This window comes from Nothobranchius furzeri, chromosome 12, assembly GCF_043380555.1.
Source record: "Nothobranchius furzeri strain GRZ-AD chromosome 12, NfurGRZ-RIMD1, whole genome shotgun sequence".
NCBI classification, from domain to species: domain Eukaryota; kingdom Metazoa; phylum Chordata; class Actinopteri; order Cyprinodontiformes; family Nothobranchiidae; genus Nothobranchius; species Nothobranchius furzeri.
Window position 1 is genome coordinate 26,175,442 of NC_091752.1, and position 13,308 is coordinate 26,188,749.

A 13,308-nucleotide genomic window follows, 5' to 3' on the forward strand; every position below is an offset into this window, starting at 1 on the left:
CACTGATTTCTCTCTTTCCTATCCACTCTCTCTTTCTTTATATTTATTAATCACAACAGTCTATTTTTGCTCATTTAAAATATATTTTAATCATCTTCTAAATTCTTTTTTATAATTTACATTTTTTGTTTTTGTGAAGCATCTCGTGATTTTTATCTTGAGAGGTGCAATAGAAAAGAGCTTTTCTTCTTGTGTTTGGAGAAATAAAACTAAAGGATGCCTCTAAACGCCACAGCTACCTGTGCCATGTGATGCACTAGTGGTTGCATTATATTCATAATTCAAAAACCTGATCACTTTCAAAATGGGAAAACTTTATTGCCTTTGAGAGTTCCGTGACGGTGTTTGTGTTTAAAAGCTAACTTGTTATGCAGATTTGCCATTGCAGCTTTGACAGAGTTTGCACAGGTATTTGTTATTTTAGAAAACCAGTGCTGCATTGTGGGACAGATGGTAGCATTGTTGCCTTGCTGCAAGAAGGTTGCAGGTTTGAATCCTGGCTGTGGGTTTGCTGTGTGGAGTTAGCATGTTCTTCTTATACACACGTGGGTACTCCCACAGGCCAAAACATGCAATACGAGTAAATCTCTAAATGGCTTTGGGTAAAGCATCTGTAAAATTCATAAGCATTCCCATAAGCAATGCTGTATTTCCTTGGAGCTCCTTATGGAAAGCTGGTTTTCTCACATGCCTGGTCTCATTTCACAGTTGGCTGTTCTATCATATCTTCTGGTCCTTTTCATTTATTTTAACAGCCTTCAGTGATGACCATCATCTCCACCATCCCCCATGAGGCAAAAGCAGCTGAGCTGTGTTGTATTTTGGTGAATATGTTACCATAACGTAATGAGGCAGATGCTAAATGGAAGAAACTAAATGTGAATTTGTACCAGTCAAATAAACATCCGTCCTCTACTTGCCTGGTTTGATAACTTGGCTGTTTTAAAAGTTATTTTAAACCAGCCCTTCAAATTATGCAAAATGTAAGAAAGTGAATTCTTAGACAAGATGTCTAAAACATCTGCAGAAATTTCTGATAGTTCAAGCTGAAAGCAGCTAATCAGCAGGTGTCGAGCTGATACAGCAGGTTTTTATTTTGCTTCCATTCTCTACGCTTCCTGCTGGTTCCCCACCATTAGACACTTATCGTTCAATTTACCACTCAGCCGTGGATTACTTCTCCATCTCGTCTCCTTGTGTGTCTATGTCCATCTAGGTTCTCCAGCTTCTTCCTCAAATCAGTAATTAACATCCATTCAGAGAACATTACCAAGCATTCTCCTCATCCTCTTGAGGCTGAAAGAAAAATCCCAACTTCCAAAGCTGAATGAGCCCCCCTTGTCCTCTGATGGACCCCTGAAGCTTGGGGGCAGAATAAAAACGAGGTTGCGGGAGGGTGAAGGAGATGGAGGGAAATAAAGATGATGGAATAGATTCATCAGCTGTTACTGGCTCAGAGTCAGGGACGATGGAGGTCTTGTCCATTCAAGAACGCTTGTAACAAGTTTCAAAAGTGTCTGCTGTGAGATTTCTGTGTGCACGCTTTTATTTCCAAGGTTATTGATGAAACCTTCAGTGACTACATAAATAAAAAGAAATTCAATAAATGCATGGAGTGTTTTGCTTAAAACAAACTTGCAAAAGATGGATTGTTACGAGTTTGGCACACGTGGAGCTGCACTGATGATTGTTCCCTTAAACTCACGAAGGTACTTGAAGCACTTCATTAAAGCAAATGCAAAGTCCTTTTGTAGCAATTCTGAGTTCATCCTGCAATTAACAGTGATTAACTGAATTTCTTCTGAAAATACAGCAAGCCCCTTATTCTCTGCAGCCACTGCTGCACTTTCATTAACAAATAACGACTCTTCGAGCTGCTTAAGCAATGACTCAGCAGTCGCTGTGATGTTGGATTGTGTCAGCTGTTTGTTTTTAATGCAGATTTTCATGCAATTTTCTTTTTAATCTGTTCTGCTTGCCCAGCGAAGGAGGCCAATTTAGGCATCTCTGGAACAGCAGGTTTTGTTGTTGCAGAACCAAAAGAACCAAAAAATATTTTATCACCATTAATGTTTGATGAGTAGAATAATAAAAGAGCGTAATTCAGTCACATTTACTCTGAATAGGGAGCCTAAGTGTCATGTGGTGTAAATATCTAACCCACGACATACAGAATCAACACGGAGACTTGGGTAAAAGGTTTAAATAATAATTTATTAAAAGGGGAACCAAGGGAGCAGCATAGACTACTGTAACTCTCTTTTCACGTGTCTGAGCAGAACCTCCCTGAACCGTCTACAGGTGGTTCAGAATGCCTGTGCTCGGCTTCTGACCAAGTCCTCCAAACACACCCACATCACCCCACTTCTCCTCCAGCTTCACTGGCTGCCAGTCAACTTCAGGGTTCATTTCAAGATCCTGGTTCTGGTCTATAGGGCCTTACATGGACAAGCACCATCTTACATTGGTGATCTTCTCAGTCCCTACACCCCCAGCAGGTCCCTGAGGTCCAGTGATCAAAGCCTACTGGTTGTGCAGCACACCAGGCTAAAGACCAAAGGTGACAGATCATTTGCTGCTGTGGCCCCCAGACTCTGGACCTCTCTCCCCCTGAGCCTGAGATCAGTGGACTCAGTGGTCTCCTTTAAAAAGCAGCTGAAAACTCGCTTGTTCAAGCTGGTTTTGGTGTGAGCTTCATCACCCTCTCCTTGTTCTGCTCTCCCCACCTATTCCACCTTCCTCAGGATCCACTGATTTCCCTCTTTCCTATTTACGCTCTCTCTTTCTTTACATTTTTTTAATCACAATGGTCTATTTTTGCTAAATTTAAATATATTTTCAACCATTTTCTAAATTCTTTTTACATTTTTTGTTTTTGTGAAGCGCCTCGTGATTTTTATCTTGAGAGGCGCTATAGAAATGATATTTTCTTCTTCTTGTTGTTCTTAACCATATCTAATGCCTTACTAAGCTAAGTCTAATATGGCATCCCCCAAAGATGCTAGTCCCACACTCTATGTACTTTAGACCTGATTTTTATAGTTATATGCTATGACGATGCCAATATTTTCATAAAACTTCATTTTATTCATTTTAAACAACATTTGAATAGAAATTGATACACGTTGTCACTTTAATAATGCATTAAGATTAATAAAGGGACCTTATTGTGAAATGTTACCAACTAGTATACCAGACAGACTCATTGCATACATAATGAAATGTTTTAAGTCTGTATTTGTTGTAATTATGATGATTATGGCGTACAGTTTATGAAAATCCCAAATTAAAAATATCAGACTTATTAGAATATTGTGAAAAGGTTCAATAATCTAGACTCAAAGTGTCACACTCCAATCAACTAATTAATTGCACCATATTTTCCTGTTTGATATGGTTATTGATGAACAGGTTGGAAAATGCATGACATGTAAATAATGTGATATGAAAAAGATGATTTCTTTGTTTCTGAGAAATCAGACAAAATTTCAACCCAGACAGGAAACGACTCTTAAAAATAATTGACAGAAATCCAATTAAATTGGATCACACACTGGGAACCACTTCAAAAGATCTTTCTTTTTGTTTTTAGTGTTTTGTTTTGCTCACTGATCAAATTGAACGGGAAGCACGCTGAGTGGAAGCAGCTGGTAATGTCTTCCTCGCTGCTACACTCTCACGTCTCAGTGCAGCTTGTGGAGAGGCTGGATCACTTATATCAGGTTTCAAGAGCTGAATCACATAAACATGCTTCTTCACTGTAGGTACAAGGCATCACGGGCATGTACGTGTATTACACATCACAATTTGATTTGCACGTGTGTTTCATTTGAGAACACATCATCCCTGACTGCTGGGTAATGTGGTTCTCATCTCCTGCAGCATTTTAAGACAGTAAATCAAAATGATGCAACTTTACTCACCAACCACTGCATGTATTATCATTCAGAGGGAGAGCTTTCTGAAGCCAGGCACGGTCTCCCTCCCTGACTGTTTCCTGTATTCACACAAATACAGCACAGGGTTTACACAACTGCTTTATTAGCTGCTGGGGCTAAATGGCACCCAGCACTGCACAGATGGGTTACAAAGCAGCCATAAACAGCCTAGACTGCATAAATCAATGAATCTTCTGCTGGAATAAACAACCTCTGCTTTCTCTAATTTTAATACCAAGGCCTGTCTGGCTGCTTGAGCCAGTCAGAATCACTCTTCATCATAGCTCAGACAGTAGGAAGGCTGAATACTTTATTTTTTCTCTCCACGGGATTATCCCATCCTCTTCTTCAAAATGAAGAAAAGAAAAATTGCATAATGCTTTACTGTTTCTATTTTGTCCATCTAATCAGAACAAATTCTGTGCATTAGTTCGTGTGCCCTTATTTCAACTCTTTCTATGTCTTCAGCAGCAACACCAGCCAAGCTCTCCTTCACCAAATACACACACTCCTTCCATGATGAGATATCAGCGTGTTGTAATTACAGAAACGGTTCAACCCTTGGCCCCTTTCCAAAATCTGACTTGGCTTTACTGTAAAATACATTTTCACATTGAGAGCTGACAACTGTCCTCTCTGTGGGATTTAACCACATTATCACCTATACAGTCCATGCTCTGACCAGCGTGCCCTTGAGCCAGGTCCTGTTGGGGTCCAGAGGTGTCACTCTTTATCTGACCCAGTGTGCCGACTGTTCTGGGTGCTGTTGGAAAACAGAATGCAAGTTTTAAAAGGATATAAAGAGTTGTAGGTTAAAGTACACTGAAATAAAAAGTCTGTTGGATTTACATAATTGAATCAAGCACATCAGTTGCATGAAATTAGATTATTTTTTTGTTTTAGAACTTCATTATATAATGCTAATATGATAAGTGACGTGAGCTACACAGAAAGCTTGAGTGTTTAGTAGGAATGTAGCGTGAAGGGAGAACCCAGACGCGGAAGAGCGAGCGTTGGGAGCTGTTGTCACGCAGTTAATATAGGAACATTGACGCAAGGCCCGAGTGAGAGCGGGACTAAGGAGGTGTTCCAGAAAAATAGGGAAAAGGCTTACTTTGAGTTGGGTGAGCTGGTTGACTCGATGGTGGAGCATAAACGCCCAGAACTCAGACAGGGATGAAGAATCGATGACTGAGTGTGGTGTGTTGTCCTCTTCCAGCTTTTGAAGATGACGGTGATGACGTGGTGGGGATTCCCGGTAATGAGGGATGATGGGAGATGGATTTCTAGGCTGAGGGCTTGCGAGCAATGAGGCGGCTGGAGGGAGTGGATGTGACAGGACCCCCCCCCCCCTCCTCCTCCAGGGACGGCACCAGAAGGACCAGGGCGGCGGGCGTGGAAGTTCTCGACTAGCGACGGGTCCTAAAACAGCACTAGCTGGCTCCCAGGAGTGGTCCTCTGGCCCATAACCCTCCCAATCAATCAGATACTGCCAGCCACAGCCCCAATAGCGAGCGTCCAGGATGCGCCGTATAGTATAAACCAGATCATCGTCAACAAAGCAGGGAGGGGGAGGGGGAGGCGGCGAGGGGGCAAGGGAAGATGTGACTGAGGTTTGAGCTGGGAGGTATGGAAGACTGGATGGATTCGAAGAGAGGCAGGCAGACTGGGTCTATAGGTCACCGGGTTGATGCAGTGGGAGACCACGTAGGGACCCAGGAATTTGGGAGCAAGTTTCCTGGACTCGCCTCGCATCCGAAGGTGGGCGGTAAAAGGGCATACACAGTCTCCGGGGGACGTAGGTGCGGTCGGGGCGACGGCAATGGTCATGGTGTTTGGAGTACCTGGTGTTGGCATGCTGGATGGCCGCCCTCGCCTTGATCGAAGCGTTCCGGCAGCGGTGAACCAGCGTCTGGGTGGCTGGCACCCCCACCTCGGCCTCTAGGTGGGCGACAACTGGAGGCTGGTAACCATAGCACACCTCAAAGGGGGACAGCCCAGTGGAGGAGACGTGGAGGTTATGGGACAGTTCAGCCCAGAGGAAATAACGGGGCCACTGAGATGGCTGGCTGGACACATAGCAACGAAGGAACCGACCCAGCTGCTGGTTGGAACGCACGGTCTGGCCATTAGTCTGGGGATGGTAGCCGGAGGAGAGGTTCGCAGAGGTGCCCACCAGGCGACAGAAAGCCTTCCAGAAGCGAGCCGTGAACTTAGGACCACAGTCGGAAATGATGTCCAGGGGAAAACCATGGATGCGGACGACGTAATCGAGCAGGAGCTCAGCAGTCCTCTTTGTGGTGGGAAGGCCCTGCACTGCCACCAGGTGTATGGCCTTGGAAAACTGGTCGGAGATGGACAGGATGGTGTCCAGTCCGTCCACAGCGGGGAACCCCGTAACAAAATCCTCCTCCAAGTGGGACCAAGGGCGTTAGAGTACTGGAAGGGACAGTAGGAGGCCCGAGGGGGGCTGATTAGCGGTCATGCAGCAGGCGCAGGTGTCACAGGCTGCTGTATACTCCCTGACATCCTTAGCCATGGATGGCCACCAGAGGGCACTTCGGAGAAACTGCAGAGTACGGGTAGCTCCGGGGTGCTCGGAGAGTTTGGAGGAGTGACCCCAGGCAAGGGCTTCCTTTCGACACTGAGAGGGAACATAGAGGCAATGAGGCGAGGTCCCGGGAGGTGCTGGTTTGTTGACGAGGGCCTGGCGAATAGCCTCCTCCAGGGGCCAGTGGAGCGTGGCTAGAAAGCTTCCCGCTGGGAGGATGGGTTTGGGAGTGGAAGTGTGGGGTGAGTGGGAGAACTGTTGGGAGAGTGAGTCCGCTTTGGCATTCTTGGAGCCGGGGCAATAGGCCAATTTGAACTGGAATGTCTCAAAGAAGTGAGCCCAGCGGGCCTGGCGAGGGTTGAGTTGCTTGGCTGTCCTGACATGGACTAGGTTCTGGTGGTCGGTCCAGACAGTAAATGGGACAGCCGCGCCGAGGAGCCAGTGCCTCCACCCCTCGAGGGCCCATTTAATGGCCAGCAGCTCCCTATCCCTATCCCCAACCCCGTATCTCTGCTCCATGGAGGTGAACTTCAGGGAGAAGAAACAGCAGGGATGGAGCTTACTGTCTGGGCCGTGTTGGGGGAGGATGGCCCCGGCTCCCACATCCGAAGCGTCCACTATGACGATGAAGGACCTGCTGGGATCCGGCCGGAGCAGGATGGGGACTGAAGTGAAGAGGTGAACCAGGAGACAAAAAGCCTCCTCCCCCTCCGGGGTCAGTTAAAATGGTCGGGATATATTTCCGATTTTGGTGAGAGAGGTGAGAGGCGCCGCAATGACACTGTAATTCCGAATAAAGCACCAGTAAAAATTGGCGAACCCCAGGAAGCTCTGCAATTGCCCTTAGGCTGGTGGGTGGAGGACAGTTGGAGACCACCTGAACCTTTAGGGGGTCCATCAACAGCTCCTTGGAGAAGATGACAAACCCCAGATAGGAGAGGGTGGACTGATGGAACTCGCACTTCTCCAGTTTACAGAACAAGTGGTTCTCCAGGAGTCGAGTGAGAACAGCTCGAATGTGACGGATGTGGTCTTCCATGGTGGAGGAGTAGATGAGGATATCATCTAGATAGGCGAAGACCCAACAACCCAGCATGTCCCGCAGGGTGTCATTGATAAGGTGCTGGAAGACCGCTGGGCTGTTGCAGAGACCAGACCAAGACCGATACTCCCAATGGCCTGTAGGGGTTATGAAAGCGGCCTTCCAATCCTCCCCCCTCCTTCATACGGACCAGGTGGTAGGCCTTCCGGGGGTCAAATTTGGTAAAAACGGTGGCCCGGCTGAGAGAGCCCAGTGCAGTGTTCATCAGCTGAAGCGGGTGCCGGTCCTTGATGGTGATCCGGTTAAGCCCCCAATAGTTGATGTAGGGGCACAGGCCTCCATCCTTCTTCTTAACGAAGAAGAAGCCCGCGGCCCAGGGAGAGGTGGAAGGGCGGACGATCCCCTGTCTGAGAGCCTCCGTGATGTACTCCTGCATGGCCTGGTCTTCCGCTGGAGAGAGGGAGAACAGGCGGCCCCTGGGTGGCGTTGTTCCCTGCTGGAGCTTTATCTCCATGCCGTAAGGCCGCCGGGGAGGGAGTGCCAGTGCTCGCCCCTTGTCGAAAATTGCTGCCAGGTCCCAGTAGGGTGCAGGAAGGGTGTCCCAATTGGCCGCAGGGTTGGCACCTGCGGGAGCGTCAGGAGACGGTTGGGGGACCAGCTGGTGGTGAGCACAGGTGGGTCCCCAGCGTAGCAGCCGGCCTGTGGACCACAAGATGCTGGTGTCATGGAGGGCGAGTCAGGGAAAGCCCAGGATGAGTGGTGCGCTAGGGGCGGAGACGAGGAGGAAGCGGATGGCTTCTTGATGGTCCTCCACCTGCATGCGCAGAGGAGGTGTGCATTGACCAATGGGGAATGGCCTAAGGGTTCTTCCATCCACTGAAGTGACGGTGATGGGCCTCTCCAGTCTGATCGAAGGGATGTGGAGGCAAGTGGCTAGTCCTGCATCCATAAATTGGTCCGACACGCCTGAGTCCAGCAGCACCCTGAGATCCGTTGGCCCTTGGGTGAGCTGGAGGGTAACAGGTAACAGAGTGGGCAGAGGAGACGGGGTAGGATGGGCCAGGTAGAACGTTTCCCACGTTCACCTGGCCTGGTCTTTTGCCGGTCGGCGAGGGCATGAGGGCCAGCCATGTTCAGCGGAGCCGCAGTAGGTGCACAGGCCCTCCCTCCGACATCGCGCCTTCTCAGCCGGGGAAAGGTGGCCGAGTTGCATAGTTTCCTCCTGTCTAGGACCCGGTTCGGCGGTGTGACCTGTAGGACATGGGGGTACCAGAGGAGGTTGTCGAGTCCGGGGTCGAGTCAGGACCTGTTGGCCGATTTGAAGGGCCAGGTCCACCACCCCATCTAATGTAACTCCCTGCTGACCTACTCGTCCCGGATGTAGCCAGCAAGTCCCTCAGTAAAGACAGCCTTCAAGACGGAGTCCCCCAGGAGAGGTTGGCTGCCATCTTCCGGAACTCAGAGACGTAGCTGCATACGGGTGTCATGTTCTGCGGGTGGAGGTGGCAGACCATGTATGGTGGTGGGTTCCGGAGGCAGATGAGCAGGCAGACGGATGTAAAAAATAAAAAGCTGTTTATTGTAGGACGGGAGCACAGGACGAACGAACATGGACAACGACAGTGAACCGACAAAGACAACAACCAGGAGGGAGGTATAAATACACAAGGGAATCAGGAACACATGGGCAGAGTAATCAGGGACAGGTGAGAACAATAAGGCAAATCAGGGCAGGAGAGACACAGTCAGGGAGGCTGGGGCGGATCATGACAGTACCCCCCCCCCCCCAAGGGGCGGATACTAGATGCCCACAAGCCACAAAACACAGGAGACACGGGCACGAACGAAGACCAGACCAGGGCACACACGACAAGGGAACACAGAAGACGAGACCAGGGAACAAGGAACACCATCCAGGGCTGCGGAGCAGGGGCCTCTTGGTTCAGGCGGCACTCCATCTTACGACCAATCAGACGTGTCCAAGAACTTAGACCAGGGAAACTCAGACTCGATGACTTGACTTGGGCACAGGGACTCGATGACTTGACTTGGGCACAGGGACTCGATGACTTGACTTGGGCACAGGGACTCGATGACTTGACTTGGACACATGGACTCGATGACTTGACTTGGGCACAGGGACTCGATGACTTGACTTGGGCACAGGGACACGATGACTTGACACGATGACTTGACACGATGACTTGACACGACACGTAGACCTGACTTGACACGCAGACTTGAGTAGACTTGACACGAACACTTGACTCCAGGAATACAGGACACCAGGAACACAGAGACGAACTGCAGCAGCAGGCGTGGGACCCAGCAGGAACTGCAGCAGCAGGCATAGGCCCCAGCAGAAACTGCTGCGTGGAGAACCTGCAGGCACAGAACCTGCAGGCGTGGACCAGGAAGTGGTTGAGTAGCGGGAGCGACGCGTGGAAGCCCAGCTCGGCGGCAGGTACTTGACATCCCAATCAGAGCAGGTGCACATCCGATCTGCTGGGTCCATCGGCGGAGGCTCGGGAGAAGGGAAGCCGGAGAAGAGCGGGGAGACCAGCCCTACCACAATGGCGTGTGTAGGGGGTGTGATTCCCTTGTGGCTCCAGGATCCGCGGCTTCAGGAGAAGAACGGGACGGGGCAAAAACAGCTGGAGGAGAATGACCCTGGCCACCCCGAAGATAAATAGGATGCACCAGGATCTCCCAGAGGAACTTCGACCACCCCGAGAACAGGTAGGATGCGCCGAACACACAAACTCCAGGCCAGAAATCTCCCACAACTGAAAGGGACAAAAAAGAAAAAATAATCCTCCAGGAACAGATGTGTTAGTTCACCACAGGTCCAGGTTTGGTCAGTTCATTCTGTCATGTTCTGCGGGTGGAGGTGGCAGACCATGTGTGGTGGTGGGTTCCGGAGGCAGATGAGCAGGCAGACGGATGTAAAAAATAAAAAGCTGTTTATTGTAGGACAGGAGCACAGGACGAACGAACATGGACAACGACAATGAACCGACAAAGACAACAACCAGGAGGGAGGTATAAATACACAAGGGAATCAGGAACACATGGGCAGAGTAATCAGGGACAGGTGAGAACAATAAGGCAAATCAGGGCAGGAGAGACACAGTCAGGGAGGCTGGGGCGGATCATGACAACGGGTTGGTCCCGTTGGCGGAGCATGAGGAGACATGCCTCTGCGCCTACGTCACCGCTGGGGGGAACAAAGGTCTTGCGCAGCGCTACCACAAAGGCCACGTAATCATTACAAGCGGCCACTTTACTGTTGTATAGGGCAGCAGCCCATTCCAGTGCTCTGCCAGACAGGAGGGAGGTGAGGAGGGCGACCCAGTCCCGGGAGGTGGTATATTTGGTGGGTTGGCATTCAAAGAGCATGTCGAGCGTGGCTAATAATCCATCAGGGTGTCCGTCCACTCCATTCCAGCACTCAGGGAGACCGATCTGGGGCTCGTTGGGGGCGGCCAGGCCCTCCCGATGGAGGGACGTGACGGAGGCGGAGAGCAGGATCAGCACGTCCGACATGGCTTCCAACTTAGTGGCCTGTCGGTCTACAAGAGCACGGAGATGCACGACCTCGGCGCGAAGCCGCTTGACTTCCGCTGGGTTTATAGTTGACTCAGTCATCCTGTGATAAGTGACGTGAGCTACACAGACAACTTGAGTGTTTTGTGAAGGGAGAACCCAGACGTGGAAGAGCAAGTGTTGGGAGCTGTTGTCACGCGGTTTATATAGGAACACTGACGCAAGGCCCGAGTGAGAGAGAGACTAAGGAGGTGTTCCGGAAAGGTAGAGAAAAGGCTTACTTTGAGTTGGGTGAGCTGGTTGGCTCGATGGCGGAGCATAAACCCTCGGAACTCGGACAGGGATGAAAAATCGATGAGTGTAGTGTGTTGTCCTCTTCCAGCTTTTGAAGATGACGGTGATGACGTGGTGGGGATTCCCGGTAATGATGGATGATGGGAGATGGAGTTCTAGGCTGAGGGTTTGCGAGCAGTGAGGCAGCTGGAGTGAGTGGATGTGACAGCTAACACGATAAATACATCTTACTAGAACATGACTATTTCATGTTGTAAGAACATGAAATACATTGATATAATTTCCACATGCCTGATAGGTTAAAGAGCAAGTCACCCCCTACCTGAGTCTCACACCACTCCCACTCTGTTTGAAAAATGCTACAATTGCTGTTGCCTGGCAGACCGAAAGGACAGATTCGCTAACAAATGCACACATACAATTCAATTCAATTCAATTCAAAAATACTTTATTAATCCCAGAGGGAAATTGATTGCTGTAGCTCAGAATAATAATAACAATCAAGTCGTCAAAGAGTTATTGTATATTACAATGGCTGTTGGCAGGAAGGATCTCCAGTAGCGGTCAGTGTTGCAGCGAAACTGAAGAAGCCTCTGACTGAAGACACTCTTCCGTTGTCGGACAGTCTTGTGAAGAGAATGCTCAGGGTTGTCCATAATTTTCTTGATTCTCTGGAGAATCCTTCTTTGCATTATCTCCTCCAGCGGTTCCGAAACTGCCAAAACTCTGGTTGAGTCCTTGAAAGGGCTTGGAGTTCCTCCATCTTGTTGGCCAGTGATCTCACATTGCCCATTATGATCGATGGAAGAGATGGTTTGAATTTCCTCTTTCTCTGTCTCCGTTTTGCTCCCGCTCTGCACCCATGCTTCTTGCGTTTTAGCTCATTTAGGATTTGTGGCTTCAGTCGAGGTATTATTTCAGCCTTTCCCATGTTAATCAGCTGCTCCCGATTGTAAACCAGCTTGTTGCCATGGTTACGCATCATAATAAATGCTCAAAAAGTGAAAAAAGCTAAAAAAAATAGCAGTAAAAATCCTCTAAGCTTCACAGCACCAGAAACAGAAAAGTAAAGTGTCCAAAAATATATAGTTTTTCTTGAGAAACTACAGGCTCACAAGAACATTGTGACCTCATAAAGTACCAGTGAGCAACATGTGTACTTCTTGGCAAATAGCAATGGCAGATTTAAATTCAAATGCAGTGCAGTTTTTACCTAACGACTGGGCAACATTGACAGTTTTAGGCTAAACATTTAAATTTTAACTAAGATGCACTAAAATGCCAAATTATTGCATTCACTTGTCTACAGCATGATTAGACACTCATTTATATAGATTATCAGCAAAAAAAGATGATTTGGGGGTGATTTGCTCCTTAAAAATTGTACGTTGCTTTAAATAAAAGTGTCTGCCAAATAACTAAACATAATAAACATCCTCACCAAAGCCCTTTGTTTGTGTCTGTGCCCCTATCTGTGCCTAGACCTTGTTGCACATTCTCCCTGTCATTTCCATAGGTGTCGTTCGAGTTGGAGACGCTGCAGAGTGCTTTCTGAACCCCTCTGTACCACTGTCTTTTTCAGTCATGATTTTTATTTTTGCTCACTGCCCACTATACACAACTGTTTTTTAGCACATGTATATTTAATTTTATTTATAACACTTCAAATGTGAGATGAACTTAAACTGCAATCAATTGATTAGTTTTAATTTGCAGCATTCCTAAAATTGAAAATAAAAATAAATTAAAAATTGAAATAAATTAAAACAAACCAATTGATGACATTTTGAATTCAATTCACATTTAAACACTGAAAAATGGGCTTTGTGAATTCTGTGTTAAATACACATGATAATTTCATGTTCTAAGAACAAGTATTTATCATGTTGGCCTTAAATAATGAAGTTATAAAACCAAGACATAATCTAATTTCATGC

The 13,308-nt window shown here is 47.9% G+C and overlaps 1 protein-coding gene across 1 annotated transcript in view; it reads left to right on the forward strand.

Annotated features, from left to right (window-relative positions):
- The window catches only part of LOC107375853 (inactive phospholipase D5), a 102,221-nt gene that overhangs the window by 58,885 nt on the left and 30,028 nt on the right, over positions 1–13,308 (forward strand). The window lies entirely within an intron of this gene.